A 25,717-nucleotide genomic window follows, 5' to 3' on the forward strand; every position below is an offset into this window, starting at 1 on the left:
TCCAGATAGGGAGAACAAGAAGTGGAACGCTTGTCTTCAGAAGTTGTGATTGTTCCATCCCTGGGGGATTTTTAAAGAAGAGACTGGACCACCATTTGTCCAGAATGTTATAGATCTCCGGCTTGGGCAGCGGGTTGGACTAGAAAACCTTCAAGATCCCTTCCAACTCTGTTATTCTACATTCTAATCTGTCACCTCTGTTAAAAATTACAGTTTAGCGAGGTATTTGAAGCCAGTCTCTATAAACGAGGCTTCCCTTGCAAAATCCACTTACCGTGGCAGAAAATGTGGAGAGATTCCCGTGCCAAATGCCTAGATAACTATGTTTATTCCCATACCTGGCAGGAGCTGGATGGGGCCATCAGAATTCTTTCCAGCTGGTTGCACACATCCATTACTGCCAGATGTCCATCTTCTCATGAGTTTGTGGGTGGAAGACAAGATTAATTTCCCTGGAGCGCCTTCCCGCTTGCTTAGATCTAAACACGCAACTAGCTAGAGTAGCATCCTTAGGGTGACCGCCAAGATAAAAGTCACAAAAACGAAGACAGGAAACAGTTAAAAGAGACAGAAAAGAAAAGAAAGCGGTAGGGTTGGTTAGGGGATTCTGGGAGTTGAAGTCTACATTCTCAAAGGGGCGGTGGGGAAACATTGCTCTAAGGCAGTGGTCGCCAACCAGTGGGCTGAGGACCACTGGTGGTCCGTGAGAATATTTTGGTGGTCCACAGAGAAATGTCATTCCCAAAGCAGCCCCCAGAGCAGTGCTTCTTTCTGCTTCTGCTTTTGGAGGCACACAAGAGACCCTGCAAGTCCTCCTGCTCCAAGAAGCTGCACCAGTGCGACAAGTCTCACAAAGACTCATTTCTGGCGGAGTTTGGGGGAGAGAAAGAAAGATTTCTGCTGCTTCTGATGCTTTCCTTGCATGAAGCCAAAAGTCTCTCTCCCCCCCACCCCCACTCCCGAGAACGGAGCTGGAGATGATATCCTGCGATCCCAAATAAAAGACTTTTTTTGGCATTTTCCCAGGGTCTCTGGTCCATGGGTTTTAAAATTATGAGTTTGGTGGTCCCTGAGGTCCAAAAAGTTGGCGGCCCCTGCTCTAAGGAAGACCATCCATTTCCAATGTTGGTTTTTAGAACTTAAGTTAGATACAGCAAAGAAGCTGGCAGATGCCGTGCATGGTATCCACAAGCCTACAGATGTTCACAACATAATGCTCCTGTCCCTGTATTAGATTTATAGGGTCTGTCATTTTATTCGTGCTGAATTTGGCAATGCTGTCACACTTCTATGCACAGAACATAGTCAAGCATTGTTTTTTTCTCCTTGCTAAAGGAAGCATGACTTCATAGAAGATTACAAGGTTAGTCCTTGTCTTAGGACCACAACTGGGACTGGAATTTTGGTAGCTAAGCCAGGTGATCATGAAGCAGGTCATCACCTAACCAGACCCAATTTTACAACCATTCTTACATGGTTGTTAAGTGAATCTGGCTTCCTTCATTGGTTTTGCATTTTGGAAATGTCTGGGAAGGTTGCAAATTGTGATCAAAAGATGTTGCAACCATTATAAATGTGAGACGGTTGCCAAGCACTGAAATTGTGGTCACATGGCCACAGGGGTGCTGCAACAGACATAACTTTGAGGACCAGTCATAAGTCACTATTTTCAATGCTTTTGTAACTTTGAGCCATTGTTAAACCAATGGTTGTCAGTCAAAGACTATTTGTATTGGCTCAACCTGTTGCAAAGTAAGTGACAAACATTCCCAACTAGCCATGATAACTATGCCTGACCAACAACACAGATGGCTGAGATTATAAATCTACATTCTGAACTGCAGTCCACCCCATGTTAACATGTCCTTAATAAGTGCATAATTGTGCATGTAGGTTAGCTGCACGGAAAAACGAAAGGTTGAATTGTAATTAATGTTGTGCAAGAAATGGAAGGATGACCAAGGATGAGACTGATAAAGTAGGGGAGCCAAAAGAAATTGAACCACGTTGCTATGAGAAGTGGAGAGGCAAAGCTATTGGATGGAGGAATGGACTGGATTGCAAGGTGATGTGTTGGAGAGACAGGATTTAATATGAAAAATAGATTCATAAAGTCCTGAAATCCATTCATTGGACCAATGGAAGTGAGATGGCAGATGAACGGAGAATTTTGAGAGAGAGAAAGACAGACACACAGAGAGACAGAGAATTCACAAGGAAGGAATAAAATATTAAGGGGATTGGAGTTATAAATAGTTCAGAAAATACCTGATTTCCAGAAACAGCACCATTCAGTTTAATACCTTCATGTTCAATCAATGAGTTTCAAACATAAATTCTTTGATCCCTACCTGGCCTTTCCATCCAGCAAATTCATCAAAACAGGTGATATCAAAAAATAAGAAATGAGTTGCCCACATTGACTTCCACCCAACCTCACGTAAAATGGCCCAAAACATCTGGGTTACAAGTTGAATCCATCCGTCAAGGGAAGCATATCAGGTTTGCCCACCTACAGGGAAGGGCAGAAGGCAACATCATGTATATTATGATGTCATTGAATAAGTGAGACAAATGATATGTGGGACAGGGTTACACACACACACACACACACACACACACACACACACACACACACACACACCAGGGGTGGTATTCAGCAGGTTCTGACAAGTTCTGGAGAACCGGTAGCGGAAATTTTGAGTAGTTTGGAGAACCGGCAAATGCCACCTCTGACTGGAAATTTTACAGTATCCTTCCCCTGCCACACCCACCAAGCCATGCCCACAGAACCGGTAGTAAAAATATTTGACTCTCACCACTGACACACACACACACACACACATACACACACGATACCCATGATACACTCACCATTTTATGATTTAGAGACCTACCATTTTTTTTAATGCCTACACACACACACACACACTCGCTTTTTGATATCCTCAAACTGGCAGGTCTCTAAATCATAAACCATTCGTATGCAAGAAAACCACCAAGCTCAGAGACCCCACAGTCCCACAATTCATGGTTGAACAAACCATGATGCAATTTATCTGAATGGACCAACACAAAATCCCACAAGGTATTTAAAAAACACACACACACACACACACACAAAGGGTTAAAGTGCTTACATTTGAAATTAAATCCATAAAAACGAGGTTTGAGATGAACAGAAATCTATGGCTTGTTTTCCGAAAGTGTTTTGTCACTTATCAAATCTTGCTATGAGCCCCCAGAGCACAAGAGTATCATGCCTTTTTTTCTATTATGCCTCGAAAATTAGCCCCTCACTCTGTTTTGCAAGGTCAAACCAAACAGCCATCATTCTCATTCGAGTTAATCCCAGCCTACCTCTGTATGCGCTATGGCCTCTGCTCTTACTAGATTTAATCAGCCCAAGAGTCCTCGTTCGGCACAGCACAACATTATCACACTGTTCAGCAGAAAGCTTCCACACCTGAACTGCCTGGAAATGAATGCAGGTAGCGGAGTTCACCTTTATGACTTACGATGGGGGGGCCTCTCTTTCCAGACTGCAACTGGGAGGGGGGGTGTGCGTGGATGGGGGGCAAAGACACGTCCCTCTTCACCAGCTGAGTTTCTAGTCAAAAGACTGACAGCCTCATTTTTTTTCCTCTGGCATTTTTAGGAACCATTTGCATTCTTCAAAAAATCAATGGCCTTTGAGCCGTTCCCTCCCACCCTCCAAGAAAAGCAAATTGCAGTGAAATGTTCAAAGGATGGAGGGTTGCATGCTCCACAGCTGGGAGGGGTAAGTGGAGAAAGAGGGGAAGAAGGTTTGCCACTGCAGAATAACCGAGTTAGAAGGGACCTCGGAGGCCTTCTAGTCCACCCCCCCCCTGCTCAAGCAGGAGACCCTAGACCAGTGATGGCGAACCTTTTTGTTGCGGTGTGCCAAAAGTGCACACACGCACCGGCAGCCACAATGCGATGCACCCCACCCCCCATACACATGCGCGTGCAACACCCCCCCTTACCTGCACTGAGCATGCCAGTGCTTCCCAACTGATTTTTGGCTTGTTTGATGCCATTTTTGCCCTCGTGGAGGCTCGAGGGAAGCCTCTGCAGCCTTTGGAGGCTGAAAAACAGGCCCGTTTTGTCACTTCTTGTATTTCCGGAAGGCCCATATTTTGGCCTCCTGAGGCTGCAGAGGCTTCCCTCGAGCCTCTGGGACGGCGAAAACTGCTTCAAACAGGCCGAAAATCAGCCGGGAAGCATGCGCAGTGCAGGTGAGTTTGGCTGGGGCTCGCTTGCCCACACAAATGGCACCGTGTGCCACCTGTGGCATGCGTGCCATAGGTTTACCATCACGGCCCTAGACCATTTCAAGACAAGTGATAATCAATCTCTTCTTGAAATCCTCCAGTGATGGATGGAGCACCCAGAACTTCTGGAGGTAAGCCATTCTACTGATTAATTGTTCTGTCAGGAAAGTGCACTGCATCTGAACTCTCTTCATCGATGAATAATATTTCTATTCATTTCCAAAGGCAGACATAATGAGAGAACACTTTCGGATGATGACATGGGGCAACCAGAGTGAGATCTTTAATCCAGCAGCATATCACAGCAATACACATATTCAATACTCTACCCCACCCCAAAAAATATGGGAGGAAACGTCTTCTAAATATAAAAGAACTAAAGCATGTTTCACGAGAGACGAAAACTGTTGAGAAATCAGATCTGAGTTGGTTCAAAATGTCATTACATCTGTAAATCCTCAGTTCATCCAAAGTTTCCCTCTTTTACAAAAGATTTCTTTCTTTCTTTCTTTCTTTCTTTCTTTCTTTCTTTCTTTCTTTCTTTCTTTCTTTCTTTCTTTCTTTCTTTCTTTCTTTCTCCTTTACAGTTCCATCTAAATGGACTTGACACTCAAGAGCACCAATCAAGTAGCAACATCCTTCATTCCCTGATGTTTTTCCCTGCTAAAACTCCTCCTTTCTACAAAGCCCTTGCTTTGTAACTCCTAGTTCCCATACCTTGTTGTAAATCAGTTTAAATATCTGTAATTTATGTACGCTAGAAGGAAGAAACACCTCATTGTATTGCTCTCGTCTTGAATTTTAGCCTGCAAGGTGAAGGGAAATAGTGTTTTTTTCCCCCTGGATTTTATATACAGTGTATGCTGATGGTTTTGTATAAACAAATATGCACCTTCAGGAGGAAATAATTCATATAATTTTACTCCAAGGAATTGCAGCCTTAATTATCTAAAGGTAAGAGAGAGGACATGTGTGTAAACCACAAGTTTTTTTTATAAATTAACCTATTCACAAATATGAATATGCAGGTGACAATGCATGCCTTATATACTTGGAGGAAAGCAGAGCTGCATTCTGGACAAATGTTTAAAGGGGTGTAAGAGATATTCTGCAGTATAATTCTCAAAGGTCTCAAGAGATTATTCTTATTTATACCATGTTTTGGGAGTTGTCATTCAAAACATAGGGAGGACACTATGAGCAACCACCTATTCAGTTTTGAGACTCACAAAATGATTCCCAGTCCACATCAGGCTGGGTATCGCATAGAGGTGGGATTCTACCAGTTTGCACCTATTCGCTAGAACTGGTTGTTAACATTCTAAGCAGCTCAGAGAACCGGTTATTAGAAGAAATTACTGGCCTAATCCTGTAAGGAAAGCAGGAAGGAAACATTCTGGTGTTGCTTACAGAAACTGCCTCTCCGTTAACCCTTTTTACATTCTTGGCAGGATTAGACTTCCTGTCTCAGGAACATCTCTAGAGTTTTTTTTCCCTTCTTTGTTCGTACTTTGCTTGTGTGGAGTGACCATTCAAAGTTACAATGGCACTGAAAAAAGTGACATAACCATTTTTCACACTTACGACTGTTGCAGCATCCCCACAGTCATGAGAGGCCAGAAGAGGAGATGCGTGCCTCGATGTGAGTGATGTTGAGCTGGCCACACCCAGCCAATAACATGACCATCAAGCCATGTCCACCCAGTCACATGACCAAGCCATGCCCACCACCTAAGCCACGCCCACAGAACTGGTTGTTAAAAAATTTGAATCCCACCCCTGGTATTGCACATCCTGAAAAGCTGCAGATTGCTTTGAACATAATTGGGTAAATTAAAAGAATGTTTGAGTCTATACCTTATGCTAAGGCTCAACACATGGTTCAGAAATCACAATGGACAATTCACACCCTGATCTAGAGGCTAATCAAGCTGTCTAGATGCACACCGGCCAAGCACATTTTAATTTAATAATTCGTGTGGAGCCAATTACCATCAAAGCGGACACCAGCCAGACCACAGAAAAATTCAATGAAATATTTCAAGATCAGAAGATAGGGACAGCCATGGCCCATAGAATCGCCAAGAGTTGAATATTATTGGATAACACCATCATCATTATCATAGACCCAGCTCATATAAACCAGAACTGCCTTGCAGGATAATTATAGCAATAGTACTTAGACTTATATGCCGCTTCACAGTGCTTTACAGCCTTCTTTAAGTGGTTTACAGAGTCAGCCTCTTGCCCCCAACAATCTGGATCCTCATTTTACTGACCCCAGAAAGGATGGAAGTTTCAGCCAACCTTGAGCTGGTCAGGATCAAATTGCTGGTAACTGGCAGAATTAGCCTGCAATACTGCATTCTAACAGGAAGGAAGGAAGGAAGGAAGGAAGGAAGGAAGGAAGGAAGGAAGGAAGGAAGGAAGGAAGGAAGGAAGGAAGGAAGGAAGGTTGGTTTACAGAGACAGCCCCTTGCCCCCAACAATCTGGGTCCCCATTTTACCCACCTCTGAAAGGATGGAAGGCTGAGTCAACCATGAGCTGATCAGGCTTGAACTCCAAGCTATGGGCAGAGTTAGCCTGCAATACTGCATCTTAACCACTGTGCCACCACGGCTTATAATTATGAGGATAAAGCTGGTTGATGGAAGCTCCTGGAGGCAATCCAAAAGCAACAACAGAAATAATTTAATTTTTGTGGCATTTTATATATTTTTGGGCTCCCACCGCCAACAGAATAGATCGTACGTTAGCCTTCCCCAGTTCCTCATCCTTCTTAGCCACCGTATTACAGGACAGATCTGTAGGATGTCAGTCTGGGAAAGGCTAGGCAGATAATATATAATATATCTCAATGAGAAGCAAGCGAGGAGGGATGACTTTTCCTTCCACTGAACAAACTATTGAAACCCAGTTGCTTGTATTCCAATAAAAATGAAAATTAGTCATATAAATTGCAGACCTCTGTGAGTTTCAAATCCTGGGAGGATACAACAGCATCTCTGCCACCAAATGTCCTTTCATGTGTATCATTTTGTAAATGATAACATGCAGGAGACAGAAGCTTCTGACAAAGTCAGAATGGTATCATGGCCAAATCCTTTGTTAGATTGGCAATTTGTACCTGCCAATCTTCCACACTTACTAGATAACAACAACAACAACAACAACAACAAAATAACAACGCAGGGTTTTTCTTCTGCAACCAAGAACACATTCAGTACAGGCGGTTCTTGGCTTATGACCTCAACTGAGCTCAAAATTTCTGTTGCTCCATGAGACATTTTTTCTAAGTGAGTTTTGCCCCAATTAACAACCTTTCTTGCCACAGTTGTTAAGTGAATCGCTGCGGTTGCTAAGTTAGTAACATGGTTGTTAAGGGAATGTGGCTGCCCCCATGAGCTTCGCTTGTCAGATGGTCACAAAAGGGGCTCACGTGACCCTGGGATACTGCCACCGCCATAAATTTGAGTCAGTTGTCCAGTGGCTGAATTTTGATCACATGACCATGGGGATACTGCAATGATTGTTAAGTGTGAAAAATGGGCCTAAGTTGCCTTTTTGAATAGAATAGAATAGAATAGAATGGAATGGAATGGAATGGAATGGAATGGAATGGAATGGAATGGAATGGAATGGGATGGGATGGGATGGGATGGGATGGAATGGAATGGAATGGAGTAGGGTAGGGTAGCGTAGGGTAGGGTAGGGTAGGGTAGAATAGAGAATGAAATGGAATGGAACAGAATGGAACAGAACAGAATAGAATAGAATAGAATTCTTTATTGGCCAAGTGTGATTGGGCACACAAGGAATTTGTCCCTGGTGCAAATGCTCTCATTTTGAGTGCCATTCTACACTTTGAATAGTCTCTAAATGAAGTGAGGTAAGTTGAGGGCTCTATCTGTATGTGAATGGCAAAAGCTCTTTTCCAAAAACACATTGAGACAGATACAAAAACAGCATGACTATCCAAATGGATTGCATTGCATGGAGAGATATCCAAGCCACTCCATCCCTTGGAGATGACAATCATAAGCTCCAAAACATTAAAATGAAATTATATGCACTAAGCAAGAGACCATGTTGGGACTGGTTTCAGGTTACCTTGTGAGAAAACACACTATGATTGTTAACGCTTTGGGTTAGTGGGTTATTGGGTTATTCCTTTTCTAATGAGTATTGTCCCCTTCACTTTCGAAGCTCAAAGGGGTTGTGTTGCAAATCCATCTTCCAATTGAACCCTCACAACAACAATCTTATGAAAATAGTTTGTGCGGGGTGATGATGGATCCAAAATCACTCTGGGGGCTTCTTTGATCAATTCCAGGCCAACAAACTAACAGCTACACTACTCGTCCCAAAGATGCTTTCTTTCAAGAAGCAACTGGACTTTCTGGTTTTTCTTTGAAGATGTTTCGCTTCTCATCCAAGAAGCTTCTTCAGCTTCCCCACTAGCCAGCCAGAGCTGAAGAAGCTTCTTGGAGGGGGAGCTACACTACTCATTTGGTTTGGATTCAGGGTTAGCTTTGAACATATTGACCTCAGCTACTAAAATTTGCAAATTATATTTGTTCACTTTCTATGTGAATCATATTACGTTGGCTTGCTCAACAGTTCACATTTTAATTTTTGAAAAGTACCTTAGTATGACATATGAATCCAATAGTACTAAATTGTTCCAATAAAGGTAGAATGCTGTAGTCTTCTCCAACCTTGGCCTCCAGATTAGCCAGCTGATTCCCAGAATTTGTAGCCAACTTGACCACTGGTACTGAGGCTACCACTTCTGGAGAATACCAGGTGGCCCATTTAACATTAAAAATACAATTTGTTTTTTCAATCTGTATGTTACAAATATCTTATCCACGGGAATCAATCCACCACAAAAATTAGAATCATGCAAGGTGTGATGTTCCCCGTGACACTCTATGGAAGCAACAGATGGACTTTGAAGAAGCAAGATAAGAAGAATATTGATGCCTTGAAAATTGGTGTTGAGGAAGACTCTTGAGAATACCATGGACAACCACAAAAACCAACCAATGGATCATTGAACAACTCAACCCAGAGTTCTCACTCAAAGCACAAACAACCAGGCTCATATTATCCCCTCTTTGATTACATTATATGAAGACTTCTCTTTCTGGAGGTGGCTCTACTGCTGGGGAAGATGAAAGGAAAGAGAAGAAAAGAAGGACCACCGGCCAGATCTATGGACTCAGTTACAGTGACACCATTGGAAGCCTTGGAGGCCAAGTTATAATGCAGAACCTTATAGAGGAAACCTATCTGGTCACTAGAAGTCAAAAACAACTTAATGGCACATAATCAACTGATTATACATTCTGCTTTCCTTCAAGGAGCTGAAGCAGGCATACATAGTGCACTCTATTTTTTTCCCCAAACAGCATTTTAGTTAGGTGAGATTAAAAAAAAAGATTTGGTTGATGATACCCTACTCTATGTTTTAGAATTAGGGGACAAGGAAGAAAGCACCTCTGTTCCACTTTAACCAGGAGTATAATATTGGAGGTCTCACTGAGATCTATTTTACTGCCTTATTTAAAAAAAAGTATGCAAGATTACAGCCTCAGAGTGCTATTCTGAACAGGTCTCTCAGGCAGCAAGCTAAATTTTTATTGCAAGATTATTAATCTTTTTCCTTAAGGGAAGCATTGAGGGGCCTTGGCAATATATACCTAAAAGAAATACACACTATAAAGAAATCTAATCACAACCATTAAGTATTATTTCTGTTCCCTCCAAATTCCTAATTTTTTTCTCCCAGTGCAGTTAATCTGCATCTGCATAACCCAAAACAACAAGGCATGGAATATTTGGAAAAAAGAGCTCTGTGGATTGAAATTTGCTCTGAAAATGAAATAGAAAACAGGAGTGAAGCTAGACACAATCCATTTTGTATTTACTCTGGGAAACCAAAACTACACAGGGGAGCACAAAGGGTAGTCAGGGGTGCACTCAAAAGATATTTATGCCCCACTTTCTCCGCTAATCAAAATCCGTTTGAAAAAGATCTATGTTGGTGTAACATTTAAACAGGATGGATGTGTGAACCAGACTGACAGCAAGGAGGGGAAAGAAGGGAAAATTACTAGCAAATCATACAAAGTCTGTGCTTTTAAATAAAAAGGATACTGTAAAAGGAGAAAGAATTTGGATCACAACTGTCCAGATGTCCAGATTTTCTAACTAGCATTCCTGTTTAAAGCCTTAGGGGAGCACCACAACCAAGGTTCACCCTCTGCCTTAAAAATATTAATTTTGGTTAGCCCAAACCACGGTGGCCTGGCTTACATCTCATCCTGAGTGGTAAACCATGGTTTACGGACCACAGCACACCCAAACCCTTAAAGTTAGCCCTGTATATTAACTCAGCCACAGGTCCTTCAGTTCAAATCCATCAGTCGAACTATGTTTTGCGGACAGCATTCTGTTGTAAGGTGTCATAGTTACAACATACTCACTTTTGCCAATACAGAATGGCTACATTCAAAGCAATGTATTGATAAACCAGTCCAGTCTGAGGTTTAATATGTCCTATAAACCTAGATAATGTGGTTCACTTGATTAGGTTAAGCAAGTTTTCCAAACTGCTTTATTTTGCAATAATAATTATTATTTTATTCAGAAAACCCCTGTCAAGCAAGCCGGGGTTAACCAGTTATGTGTCCCCACATACATATGTGTATGTGCAGGTGGGAGAAAAGGGAAAGAATAATTCCCATAGCTATAAACAAAAGTGCACAAAACATTGTTTTGCCAAAGAGCCTTCTCATTCTCATGTTATCCCCCCGCTTTCATTTTGAAAGCTTTCCATCCGCTTTTCATCCCTTTCTTTTAAAAAGCGAATAGATCATTTCCTGGAAATGCGCCCCAGGAGGGGTTTGACTCTCCCAAATCCAACTGGACAGTTTAAAGATGTACATAAAACGTCTCTCTCTCTCTCTCTCTCTCTCTCTCTCTCTCTCTCTCTCGGGATACCAGGCGCCACTGAGTTCTTTCATCCCTGTAGATTCCCCGAACGTAAGCAGTTCCGTACAAAACTGCCAAACTCTTTGATAGATTGGTGTGCAAATATATTACTGGCCAGGATGAATAGATTAAAAAAAAAAAATCCAGCCAGGAAATCTCGGCCAGGAACACTGGACCCTGGTTGGCATTTCCACTTGCCACAGCTTTCATTTCACAAATTAAAAAATAAAAACCCCTCCAAAAGGAGGGTGGTTGGTTGTTGTTTTTTTGTTCTTGTTTTTTTTGTTTGAGCCTGGACCGTAGACAAAGTAGAGAAGAGATGAAGTCACCAGCACGGGAATTTTGTCCGTGGGTTTTCAATCAGTCACGCCCTGTTTGAACGGACACGTGATCGAGCCTGTCTGAATTAAGAATCAATCTCTCTCTCTCTCTCTCTCTCTCTCTCTCTCTCTCTGGCTGGGGGGCACCCCAAGGATGCTCTGGTTCTTCCTTCTTTCCTTCTTTCCCCCATTTTCAGACGACCAGGAAGGAGAGACAAATGTGGGAAAGGGGTCCTCCCTCCAAGAAAGTGGCAAAATAAAAAGCGGGGAGGGAGGAAGAGGAGAAGAATTCTTCAGCCCCTCAACCAAGAACTAGCGGGTCCCCAGCTGCGAGAATAATTGGAAAGTGAAAACCTCTTTAAATGAATGGCGAGGAAGGAAGCAGAGAGCGCCCAAGATTTATGGCACGGAGCAAGCAAACAGGGGAGCTGCGTTTACTACCCAGAGTAATGGAGCAGAAGGAAAGAGGTTGCTATTTGCAAGCTGAGAGGGCCGGAGAAATGGTATAGGGACAGGGACGGCTGCAGGTTTTTCCTTTTCTTTTAAACGTATCAAACAAGCCCCGCAGGGGTAGCAAATCCGGAAACATTTCTCTTCCTCCCCCCGCCTCTCCCTTTCATTTTCAGCTCAGCTGAAGTTGGAATAGTTCACGCGGCGAGACTGGCTGAGGTGCGTGCGCCCCTGGGTTTTCTCCGGGGCTCCGGATCTGTGCGCAAATACGCACGCAGACACCGCTGCCTCCCGAGATGCGCAAATCATGGCTGGCTTTGACAAAAGTCTGGAAGGACAGAAAATATCGCCGCGCCGCTCCCCCGACCCCCTCCCCCCCGGCCAGACCATTCATCACGACTGAAGGGAAGAAGAAAAGCGAGTGAGAAGCCAGACGGAGAAGGAGGACGGAAGGAAGGGAAGAAGGAAGACCCAGAGCATCCAATTCGCAAGACAAAACCCTCGGCCGGGAACTGGGGAGGGGGAGGGGGCGGGGGCCGCTTCTACTACCCCCCCCGGCGGTGCGCTCCCCCAATGCGCCTCAGACACCACCTCAGCCAGCCAGCCATTAGCTGGGAGCGATGGGCACTGTAGTCCAAGGCGCTTCGCCAAAGCAGCCAGCAGCAGGGCGCCGCTTTTGTTCCCAAGTCAGGGCTCGCCTTCACCTCCTCGCCCGTCCTTCCACAGGGCAGCCCGCGCTGAACTCGAGGCTGGACGCCCAGGGAGAGCCAACAGGGCTTCCGAGGGTCGAGCGCCTCTTTTTTTTTTTTGCGCCCCCCGCCGCCCCAAAGCTTCCCGCGCCGGCTTTTGGAGCCAGGACCCTCAAAGTCAGATAGACAGCATCCCCACGTACGCCAAAAACCCCGGGTACCGCCAGAGCTCCGGGTCTGCCCCGCCTCTTCCAGAACTCCCGGGCTCGCCAGCCACACCCACCCAGCACGCGAGCTTACCGGCCGGGCATCCGCCTCGCAGCCCCGACGGCGCTGGGGAGGAACCAGCCGTAGCAGCCCGTGGCGCGGCACAACCCCGGCGTCTTTGGCCCCGGTCGGTCGCCGGAGCGGGCTGGCTTTGACTGGTTCCTTCTGGGCGCTGTTTGGGTCTTGTTTTCGCCCGCTTATTTCGCTCTCTGCTGTTGGCGGCGGCGAAGCGGCTCTCCGCCAGCCAAACTCCCCTCGCGGCTTCACTTCGGCCGCTCCCACCTCCTCCTCCTCCTCCTCCTCCTCGGCCCTCCCCCAGCCATTTGCGGCAAGCTGCCTGGCTGCTTCTGGCGAGGAGAGCAAGGCAGGCGCCCCTTTCTCCGCATGCGCCACGAGATCGCGCTCGCAAGCTTTCTCCCCCACGGTGGTGGGAGTTAGGCGGACTTAAAGGCCCCCCTCGACGGCCAGAGGGTTGGGGGTCGTCCACCGAGGACGAGCGAGGTTCCTCTTTGCCTGGATCTGGGAGCTGTTAGGAGTTTGGAAAGGATGCTGAGGGTGTGTATGTCTGTGTGTGTCTGTGTGTGTGTGACTTCCAAGGCCACCTCGGTTTGGACGGCAGAAGACTTAAGTGCACCTAAACCATGGGAGAAAGCTGTCCAGCCACGGCCTTGATAACTGGGCTTTCTCAACTCCTTAGTCCAAATGTAAACCCACAGACTTTGGGTCAGTAAACCCACAGACTTTGTTATCCAGCTCAATCTAAAATCACCACCTTGACATACCATGGACAGGTTCTCATTCGTCCAAGTCATGTTTTTTTTTTTTTTTTTTACCAAAGGTGCTTTTATTTGAAAGGCGACTTGAGTTTCTGATTTTTCTTTTTAAGATGTTCCGCTTCTCATGTAAAGCCTATATTTCACACCCTGCAGAGGCAGAGTTAACATACGGTGCACAGTTTCCTGAGTTGGGAAGGAAAAACCTCATCTCCATCTCGAGAAACTGAGGCAACTTGACCAGAGTTTTTAAAAAATCCAACTTTCTCCTAGTAGATTACTTCTTCTGAGAAAGGATCCAGGTTTGGAAATTGCCCTCAAACTCTCGATTCCCCTCTATTGGCATGTTGGCGGAAACGACTCACAATTATTCTGTTCTATGTGTATTTCCTGGATCTGGAGATGAGTTGTCTTTCCAATCTCTTAACCTTTAATTTCTTTCTTTAAAAGAAACAAAAAAAATCCATGACATAGGGACTTCGACTCCCAGAATTCCCCAGCCAGCGTGGTTGGCCAAGAAATCCTGGGAATTGAAGTCCACATGTCTTCAAGTTGCCAAGGTTGGAAAACGTGATATAGACCTTTGTCCTCCAGATGTGCTTTTCCTGAGTTTTCCTCTACTTCCTGATTTTTTTTCCCATGCCTTCCTCTTGATGGGGATGCTTTTCCTTAAATCTTTGCAGTCTCCCTGGGGTGGGACTGTGGCCTTATCTCTTTTATTCTTCCCCTCATTGTCTCCTTTGCCCTTACAGTGATACTATCCAAATCAAACTGCTTTTGATTTACCTGAGACTTAGAGACACCACCCATAACCGGGGCGTCCCGAATGGCTGACTAAGTCTCCAGCTCAGGGAATTCAACAGCCTCTCTGACTCCAAACTACCCCCTGCCCCCCTCCCATTACAATCCCCAGCTGAGACTCTAAATGCTCTTCAGTGATCAATACAGAATTGGTTCGCCATAACTGCTGGGGAATATGAGGATACGAAGCTGAGATTTTTTCCTTTTAAAAAAAAACCGAACTATTTTCCTCCGTTTGCCTGACAGTTTCCCTCTTTGTTCAGCTTAAACTGGAAGGGTGTGTGTGTGTGTGTGTGTGTGTGTGTGTTTGGGAGGGGGTTAAACCCAGTGGGGGATAATCATTTTCACTCATGCACCAACCTCACCACACAAACGCATGTAATGCAAAGCCCCAAAGCATTTGGGATTCACGGTTTGGTAATGGCTGCTCTCAAAAAATCCAGATATGGATTCAGTAGCACCAGGTGATAAAGTTTGGACTTCAATAAGTTTTGAGAAAGGAGGAAAACTGAAATTGGAAAAAAACAGAGTTTTTAGGCGACAGCAAAGGGGGTAATGAAAAGTTAAGTGGAAAGGGGAAAGTGAATTCAGAAGGATTTTCTTTGACACTGCAAGAAGAAATAGGGTGGAAGGAAATATAAAGAAGTTGATTTCTTTTATTTAGGAAAAAGTCTATCTTAATCACCGGAACTGCAGATGATGTCATCACAAAAAGCCTAACATCTTAGTGAAGATTTAAACCACACCACTCTAAATAACCATACGAGCATTTGGTCGACAAGTTAATCTAATAAAGGTATTGCCTCAATGAGGTTTGGAATCTTGTCATGAGCAACAGAGCTATTTGTTTATTTGTTTGTTTGATTTTTATCCCATCTTTATTACTTTATAAGCAACTCAAGGCAGTGAACCTACCTAATATTCCTTCCTCTTCCCCCCCCCCAACAACAACCCTGTGAGGTGGGCTGGGCTGAGAGAGAGGGACTGGCTCAAAGTCACCCAAGCCAGCTCTCGTGCCCTAAGGCAGGACTAGACTTCACTGTCTCCTGGTGATTGTCCCAAAGTTGCCCAGCCAACTTTCATGGCTAAAGCAAGATTAGAACTCAGCATCTTCTGCTTTCTAGGCCAGCATCTTAACTACTACAACCAAATTCAATTATTGTTTTTTAGGGGTAAAAAGGCATAGTTGTTGAGTTTTTGCAAAATTTAACTTGGAGAAAACAAATGATGCCATGTAGTATGCTAAGCCAACATGAATCATATTTAATTGTGATTTAGTAAATTGTTCTTCCCCCAGCCAATCTGACTGATGTAAAAAGTCATGGTTTATAGGAATTGGAACTAGTGTTATATACACAAAAACCAACTGCAGTGCTGATTTGCAAAGAAACCCACTCTGTGAGCTGTCCTAGGTCCTGCAGAAATACCTTCCGAGAACTTGATATTTGTTTTCTGGATCTGCTTGGGAGGAAACGTGTCAACTTAACCTCACTTCTACATTGCCCAATGCCCTGTAAACCAGCCATGATCAAGAGTTCTTCTGCCTTTTTCATATGGGTCAAATTCTGAGTAGGATATTTTGGTTTTCCTCCAATAAGACATCTGATCAATTGGAATCTAAAATTATTTTGGGAAGAGACTAAGAAAGGTTTCACGGGAACTCTTAATTTTTGCCATGGGTGAAACCATTGATGCTTCATAAATATTTTGTATGCTGGTGTTCAAAATAGAGTAATTGCTTTGCATATAATTAATATCAGCTTCTGGTAACTGTTCAGTCTTAAAATCCAATAAGCAAAGCATCATGTAGCTAAAATAACAGGAGAACTGCAGGGTAAGGAGGGAAATGCAGTCTGTTTATTCAACTGGTCATTCAACTCCCTTTTCTGGTTAGCCTCCCCTACACACACACACACACACACACACACACACACACACACACACACACACACACACACCAACATTCTAGGACAACTGAGCATGCTGTACTCGAAATTCTTTCATGCCTACCTAGAATTAATCCATGACTTTATTACCACTTCTCTTGGTTGCCCAAGATAGTAAGTTGTGATAAAAACAGGCAGTTCGTTGTGATTCCAAATGTTCTCTATTTGGGCATGTAATGAAACAATATACGGGGACTGCATCTGCCCAACTAAAACACCTAATATTCTATTATGCAACATTGTTACAAATATAATTTAGGCCATAATAGATAAGAAAGAGAGTATAAAATTGTAGAGCAAAGGCTCTTTTGTGTTAGGGGATGTTCGTGCTGTTGAAAAGAACAAGCAACAATGAAACTCTGTTTTAAAATTCACTACCCTATAATAAATTTAAAGCTGTAAAGGCTAACACATACCACCTATTTTCCGGTTCTTTGGATGAAATAACTGGCTTGATAGCAAGTTAGTTATAAAAGCCAGAGATGTGTTAAGGCATTCTGGGAGATTCTTTATGTGTTTTCACAAAGGCCAAGATACTTACAAATAGTCTACTACCTGTCCATTAAAGGTATGCAATCTGGTAATGGATATAGCTGATAAAAATTCAGTCAAATTCAATTTTCCCTTGCAGATGAACTGAAAAACATGACTATAATCATATGGAGAAGCTAAGAATATCTTTGCAAAGCAGCATAACTTATAACTTGGTTTAGTGGATGGCTGTAATTGAAAAACCAAACCAAATATGAGCAGGCATTGATCCATGTAATTTAAATAAAGCCATAAAACACGATCTGGTGTCTGGTGTGTCTTTGTACGCAGACACGTGTGCACAAACACACAACCCCATGCTCTGAATTGGAAATGTTTTTTTCTCTCTCTCACACTGTCAGATGTAAGAGAAAGGAAGGAAATCAATATAAGCCACTTAAGCAGAGAGCTTTTCCAATGGGAAAGCATTGTGAGTATATAGACTTTGAAATATTATTCTCAACATTAAGATCCCAAGATTCTCTGGAATAGAAATGAATCTGGCAGAACCCTAGAAATTATGGTTTCAAAGCTTTTTTTAAAAAATTCATTAAATGGTTTCCAGGATTGGACTCAAAGACATTAGCATCTTTAATTTAGCTTATTCCATGGAAAAATAAAAACAGAAGTAAAATAGATATTTATAAAGGGAAAACATACCCAAAATAACCAGGAACTTTAAATAACAAATCACATACAGTAGAATAGAATAGAATTCTTTATTGGCCAAGTGTGATTGGACACACAAGGAATCTGTCTTGGTGCATATAGCAATAGTACTTAGACATATACTGCTTTATAGTGCTTTACAGCCCTCTCTAAGCGGTTTACAGAGTCAGCATATTGCCCCCAATTTGGGTCTTCATTTTACCCACCTCAGAAGGGTGGAAAGCTGAGTCAACCTTGAGCCTGGAGGGATTTGAACTGCCAAGTTGTAGGCAGCTGGCTTGCAGAAGTATCGTGCATTGCTGCACTCTAACCACTGTACCACAGAGAGCTCCTTATGCTCTCAGTGTACATAAAATATACATTCATCAAGAATCATCAGGTACAACACTTAATGATAGTCATAGGGTACAATAAGTAATCAAATCATACTACGAAACAGTCAATATAAATTGTAAGGATACAAGCGACAAAGTTACAGACATACAGTCCCAAGCGGGAGGGGATGGGTGATAAGGAGTGATGAGAAGATTAATAGTAGTGCAGACTTAGCAAATAGTTTGACAGTGTTGAGGGAATTATTTGTTTAGCAGAGTGATGGCATTCGGGGGGAAAAAACTACCCTTGTGTCTAGTTGTTCTGGTGTGCAATGCCCTATAGCGACATTTTGAGGGTAGGAGTTGAAACAGTTTGTGTCCAGGATGTGATGGGTCTGTAAATATTTTCACATCCCTCTTTTTGACACATGCAGTATACAAGTAAAAGTGTAGTTGAAGTGGGAAGCTTCCTAAGTAGAAATGGTTCTGATCATGGAAGTAAATAAATATAGCTAGTAATAAATAACTGGGAAGATGTTTCATAGGCAGTGAAGGCCCACCAGATATGGTATCTACCTAGGCTGCCAAATCAGAGAATTGTCAAGTGCCAGGGAAACTGGGAGATTTGGGCAGTTCAAATAAGTAGAAAGATTTATTGCAAGCTTATGTTATCTGCAAGAATCTGAACTACTAACGGTCAAGGGAAACTAGCAGGAATTAAGAATAGAAAGGAATTCAAGTGGGCTGGACTTATCTCTTGTGGATGTGCAGGAATTCATGACTGTTGATGTTGTGGTTCGTCGGCAGCCGTTGAAGACAGCAGAGGTATCGGACAGTGAGGACAAAAGTGAACCAGTCAGGGAGTCTGGCGAAGACTTGGATGAGGGTCCTGCATCCGATGCAGGGATGGAGCCAGGACCATCTGAGAGTGGGGTGCTGCCTTCAGAGCCTTTGGAGTCTGGCAGCAGCGAGGCAGAAGACCCAGGGAGCCTGTTCCCAATGTGCATGTGTGCAGAGCTGCTAGAAGGCAAGAGCAACTGAAGCAGCAGGGAAGATTTGGGAGTAAGGCTGGGAGATGACTGCCCCTCCCATAAAGGATAAAAATCAGCCTTTGGTGACGTGCTCTTTTCAGGAAGCAAAGAAGTTAATTAGATTCTGATTCCTCATTGAAGCCCTGTGACCTCTGGTTTATCTTGCTGGAATTTCTGTCAGTTTATATTCTAAGCAATTGGACTTCTCTTTCTTGGCAGGCTTCTACAACCCTGAAAGGTGTGAGTTTATCTCAGAGAATTGTGCCCAATGAGTTTTGGCTGGGAGTGTAAGTAATTCCCAGTGTCACATTAGAAAAGGTTTTACTTTATTACTTTATTAAGTTTGACGAAGCCTGCGTCAGAACAGATGACGTGTTTGACTCCTTCCTTAGGGCTCAGCCTGGTCATCTCCTATAGGAATTGCACACATCATGCAAAGCTTTGATTTCATTCCTACCCCCATGACTTGCTACCCATGTGGCTGGTGTGAAAATGGCCACTAAGAGATCCTGGAACTAGGTCCATTGAGGTATGTGTGGCCAGCAGTAGCAACCAGAGTGTTGTCTATAAGCACACAACAACAAATTGCTGTTGCATTGAGTAACCCTAGCAGTTCCCAAAGCTTTTATAAGATCAAAGGGCAGTCCAAAAATAATAATAATAATCACATGAGATGGTTATGAGATTTGGCAGTCTCTTTCTTACAATCTCTCTCTACCTAAGAGGGGCCTTCGGCATGAAAAAGGTCTTTATTTTATTTTTAATAATATATTTTATACAAATAGCAAATGTAGCCATATAGCAAATCAGCCAAGAAGCACTTAGGTGCTTGCATGGAGTCTTGAGATGGCAGCAGAATTTCAGAGAGGAGATATATTTCATGAAGCTTGGCAGAATTGCAATAATTACTAAGGTAAGTGCTCTATGGTTTGGCACTCCAGGGAACTTCAAGGCCCCCTGTCTAGTTTCATAGAAGGCCTGCTTAGAAATTATGTCTCCGCCAAACTCTTTCGAAATGGCGCTGCATTGCAAAACATAATGGCAGTTGAATCTTCATCAAAATTCTCCAACATATGTTGGTCCTAGCACTTCGTGTGAGATCATAATCATTGCAAATTGACTAGGTGCATTTACCACTCTTACATGTTTTGTCTCACCACTTGATATATCTGGCACTCTTTGTGTAACTTCATCTCAAAAAAAAAAGAAGTTATTGTGTTTATTGTCTGTTAAGTACAAATGGATCTGTACGTTTTGGCAGTTCTCAATTCTTCATGTTTCCAGTCTTTAGTTCTTTGTGGTTTTGCATTAATCTGACTTTAAAAATACCCAATTACATGATAATTCTCATGTGTGCTTTGGCAGATTTCTCCTAAAATTTCCGTATTTGATATGCAGATTTACTACAGATAGTCCTCAATGTATAACCATCCATTTAGAAACCATTCAATGTTATCATGACACTGAAAATGTGATTTACTATCTGTCCTTGCATTTACAATGGTTGTAAAACCCCCAGAATCATGTGATCAAATTTGGGGTGCTTGGCAACCAATATGTATTAACCATGGTTGCACCATCCTGGGGTTATTGGTCATCATCTGCAACTATGGCAAAAATGTCATAAAACCATAGGTGTCTCACATAACGACAGCTTTGCTAAGCAACAGAAATGTTGGTGCCAATTGTGGTTGTAAGTCTATCTTGCATACGTATGTGTTTTGGCTCATTGTTTCCAAATACGAATGGGCATTTCTGTTCATTATTTTTATTCATTCCTGCATTTCTGTTGCATATTCGGCTAATATTAATATTGGTCCATGGTATTTTTTTCCCTTTTTGGTGCATATCAAGAGAGTTGCATACAAATTGGAAATATGACTTTCAAAGGTAAACCGAGTTTCAGTTTCTACTGGTTTGAATGTATGAGATTAGGACAATTTCATTAAAATGTAAATTCAATCACTCTTTATTCTTACTGTGAATGGGTGCAATCGCATCGGTTGCTTTTGTCTGATCGCTAGTGTGTGTGTGTGTGTGTGTGTGTGTGTGTGTGTGTATCTATATCTCTCTGTGTGTGTATCTTTGGTTATTTGGGTTTTCTCCCACGTAAAATTGGAAGTATTTTGGCAACGTTTCGACGAAATCTCATTCATCATCTTCAGGCTTGTGTCTTCAGCTTTGTGCTTCTTGGAGTAATGTGAGCTTGCAGCTGTTTTTTCTTTTAACTGCTAGTGGGAGTGCGGCTTGACTGGCTGAGGGCTTGGCTGTATTCTGATTGGTTGGGCGGTTGCCTGTGTTCTGATTGGCTGGGGGTGTGTTCTGTTCAGGTGGGGGCTTGGCTGTGTTCAGGTTAGTCTTAGTTGTTGGGAGATTTGAGCTGGTGAGCTGTGATCCTTCTGTTTGGCTTCACTTTCATGGTCGTGCCACATCTTCATGGTGGGCGTCAGTTCACTTCATGTATAGGTCAGAGGGGTTTGAAGTGGGTAGTGATGCAGCTGCAATACGGCTTCTGGTCCGTGGTCATGTCTCATCATCATCAGGTGGGTAATCTTCTTTCTTTGGAATCCATTGGCTGTTAGTACGTTAGTGAGAGTGTGTAGTTCGGTTTTTAGAGGTTGTTCGTCGGCTAAGCATTTTGTTCTGGAGACGAGTGTCTCGGCTACGGAATTGATCTGTGCTAGGTGGTGGTGTGAGAGTGCGTGTAGATAGTGGTTTGTACGTGTGTTGGATGTGCAGCATGTTTTGGGGCTTAAAAATGTGATTTGGTTGTCCAGGTTCAGCTCTGGTTTGGAGAACTGTCAAATGCCACCCCTGGTTGGCCCTTCCTACCCTGGACCTCCCACCCTGCCCTGTCCCACCCGTCCCACCCCACCTAGGAGTCTCCACACCACCTGTTTTGGATGCAAGATAAGTGCAGAGCTTGTGTGGAGGCTTAGAGAGGGAAAAAAATGGGCCTTCTGGAAGTTTTGGAGGGCCTCCGGAGCCCAGGGGAAGCTGTTTTCACCCTCCCAGAGGCTTAAGGAAAGCCTCTGGAGCCTGTGGAGGACAAAAACAGCCCCCCCACACTATGGTGCAGGAGGCCAACTAGGTCACACCCACCATAGTCATGCCCCCCCCCCAGCAAACGGGTAGAGAACTCGTTGCTAAAATTTTTGAAGCCCATCCCTGTATTAAAATTGTATCTCAGTGTACGTCAAGTCATCCCAGGCTTTAGAATTTCTTCCTGAATTATTAGAAGTGTTGGGAAAGTTAAGAGCTCACATTAAGAAAGGAAGTAATTGGGATATATTGAAATGGATATTACATTTTAAAGATAAACTAAGAACTTCCATTCCTAATCTCATTCCGTTAATGCCTGAATTTAGTATCCTGCCTGGTGACTCTGTAAACTATAGCAAATTAGAATTTGATGCTGCTGGGTCTCTGTTATCATTTTTAGGGTTGTGTTTTGATTCTTTTTTTTTCCTTGAAAAAATTAACTCAGTATAAAAATTACTGCATAACTATTTCAATTTGTAAATTTGAATTTGTCTCTTATTTTGTCCTCATTGGGGAAACAATACCTAGCAGAATTGTCTAGAATTCCTTTGAATATTTGTCAGATGAACACAATCATGTGAATTTAACTCTCAAATTCATTTATATTTCAGAAGGTCATCCTCTTTATATATTTCTTCATTATATGAAACAAATGGATAGTCTATTAAATAACTTTAGTTGGCACAGGCATCCCTCAAGATCTTGACTTGTCTAAATTACAATTATCTATTAGGAAAAACGGATTTAATTTAATTAGTCACTGGTTGCGACTTTAGGATTCTCTTCCTCTCTGGATTTAACTTGAAAGTTATTATTTAACCCCAGTGAAATCTGGGCAAGCATTGTAATTTTTCTGGAGGGATCTGTTTTAAAAGCAGCTTTAATATTGATAGAAGGGAATATGCTTAGTCCAGGGTTAAACTGCAGGGTCCTTGCTGTTCTCTGAGCTTGGTTGCTTTTCTTGAAGATGTTTCGCTACTAAACCCCACTAGCAGTGATGCTGCTGCCTAGTTTGATAATGAAATGTCTGCAAGAAAACAGCCAAGCTTAGAGAGCACCAAGGGTCTCACGGCTTTAATATTGGATGATACATTTGGCAAATATTGGATCCCAGATCAATGGTTCAGTCTGTTACAGCTTCTCAATCTGAACTTCTTAGACAATGAGGGGTGTTGTGGCCCACCAGCGGCCAGTGGAGCTGGCGGCAAACTCAGACAGTGAGGAGGTTGGGGAGGAACACGGGCCAGTCCTGGAGTCTGGGGAAGGCTCTGGCGAGGGCTTTGCATTGGAGGCAGAGATGGGGCCAGGGCTGTCTGACAGTTATCAGCTGGGGCAGAAGTTATTCAGTGGGGCAGAAGAACAGCTGGAGCCTATTCCCAGTGTGCGCATGCACAGAGCTGCCAGGAGAAGGGAACAGTTAAGGAACAAGTATCAACTCGGGAGTAAGGGCACAGGTGGGCAGTGAATGGCCCCTCCCATAGGGAATAAAGAGGAGCAAAAGGGGAGTGGTGTTTGCAGGAGACAATTAGTTCAATTCATTAGGGTGAAGATCTGTTCCTGACTTCTTGCCAAGTAATTTCTGCTACAGCACGGTGTTGGAAGATGTTGGCCTGGCAACTTCTCCAAGCCTGATAAAGGTCTGTAGTTGTGAAGTCTCGTGAAAGGTTGTTTGCCGGGACTTTGCTGGAGAGGAATTCCCTTTAACCCAAATAAAAGGGATTTTGTTGGGATGAAGAGTCTGATTCATGATCTTGGGAAGCCCAGGTCAGAACAAGGGGCTACAAATAAGGCAATGCAAAATTTTAAAATATCCCATGCTGTTTGTGTCGATTATGTTATAGATAATGGTGTATCTTTGATGCCTGAAGTGTGAAAAAATAATAATCTAATGAAGAATGTTATGCATTCAAACCAGTGATGGGATTCAAAAAATATTTACTACTGGTTCTGTGGGCATGGCTTGGTGGGCGTGGCTTGGTGGGCATGGCAGGGGGAGGTTACTGCAAAATCCTCAGTCCCTCCCCACCCCACTAACCTGCTTTACAGCTCTGTTCTCCTGCGTAGGGCAACCAAAGAAGATCCAGCCAATCAGCTGGGACTCAGGAGGCGGAGAATAGATGGGGCGGGGCCAGTCAGAGGTGGCATTTGCAGGTTCTCCGAACTACTCAAAATTTCCATTACTGGTTCTTCAGAACTGGTCAGAACCTGCTGAATACCCACCTCTGATTCAAACACAGGGCTTCCTAAACATCTTTTTGCCTTGCCATGCCAAAACCCTGAGCAGAATTATGTGTGTTTATTATTGCTCCTGCCATATTTTGTGGGTCTTAGATGTTAAATCATGAAGCTAATGATCATTTGTTTTCCCTGCGCTGGCAGAGAGTCTGGTCCCTCTCCTTTAAAGCATGACTCAATGAAATATTCATCCCCTGCTCATAAATGGTTAAAGATGTTAAACAGAGGCAGGGTCAGCATGGCTTTTCCCATTGCCTAAACTGTGCCAGATGAAGCTGTGGAGTAAATATTACGCTTAAAATGGGTGCTTGGACGGAGGGGATTGGCAGCATTTACGAATGATCTGCCCAAGGGCAGCTCCGCGGTGCATCTATTCCGTTTCCTGAATTTGCCACCTTTGACCCCCACTAAGTACACAAAGGGGTTTTCGCTTTGACCACGTGAATGATTCAATGTAATAACAGTCCCCCAACCTTTTAACCTTTCAGGTTGAATTATCTAAAAAGGCACATTCTACATTGGAGCCACTCTCTCTCTCTCTCATTCTCTCTCTCTGTGAGTGTGGGTCTGTGTGTCTGTGTGTTTATCAGAAAACTACTGGTTGGAAGAGCCAATTTTCAGGGTGCCATTATTTAAATCATTGACAAGTTTAACAGGGAGGGGGGGAAAAGACAAAAGAAGAAAAATGGCTTATTAGGAGAGTCTTTTCGTGCACCTATAAAAACTGCAAATGGAATGGATGTAATAGCGCATGTATCAGGCAAATGCTGCAAAAGATAATCAATTATCTTGGCTAACCAAACCACTCTGATCAAGAAAAATGATTGCTTGCTGCTTTTTAACCTTCTGTAGAGCTCTGCGGTTATCACTCTCAAGCTTAAGTGATCTTCTTAAAAATAGGATACAGACTATACCAGCCTTCCTTATCCAGCTGTTCCTAAAATGGATTTCTTCTATGGCCTTCATCTTTAACAATGGCAGCAATCACAACATCATGAAGAAGGCTAATTGGGGAAGGCTTTATATACCCATGCTACCAAATGGAGCATGATGGCTCAGTGGTTAAAGAGGCCAGGCTCGAGACCCGAGCCCTGCGTGAAGGGGTGAGCTCCCATTCCTTGCTCTGGTTCTTGACCACCTAGCAGTTCAAAAGCCTGAATTGGTATATAAGTCTAAATGCTATTGCTATTCTGGTCGGTATAATACTGTTTGTGTTTCCATTTTGTTCTGTAGTCCAAGATTTTATCACCACCTAAACATCTTTGAGAATTTCATAGGGAGAGTAAGATAAGCCATTACTGGCTGTTTATCCAATTTTTTATCCAGGAACTGCTAAATGTTTTTATTTAGCTTT

The 25,717-nt window shown here is 43.2% G+C and overlaps 1 protein-coding gene across 2 annotated transcripts in view; it reads right to left on the minus strand.

The window, feature by feature from the left end:
• The window catches only part of SEMA6D (semaphorin 6D), a 295,644-nt gene extending 282,389 nt beyond the window's left edge, over positions 1 to 13,255 (minus strand). For both annotated transcript variants that reach the window (XM_087941442.1, XM_087941441.1), the window contains exon 1: positions 13,055 to 13,255. The gene's annotated coding sequence lies outside the window, so the exon portion shown is untranslated. The remainder of the gene's footprint in view (positions 1 to 13,054) is intronic.
• Between the last annotated feature and the right edge of the window lie 12,462 nt (positions 13,256 to 25,717).

This window comes from Pseudonaja textilis, chromosome 13, assembly GCF_049901715.1.
Source record: "Pseudonaja textilis isolate UNSWEBS1 chromosome 13, rPseTex1.2, whole genome shotgun sequence".
NCBI classification, from domain to species: domain Eukaryota; kingdom Metazoa; phylum Chordata; class Lepidosauria; order Squamata; family Elapidae; genus Pseudonaja; species Pseudonaja textilis.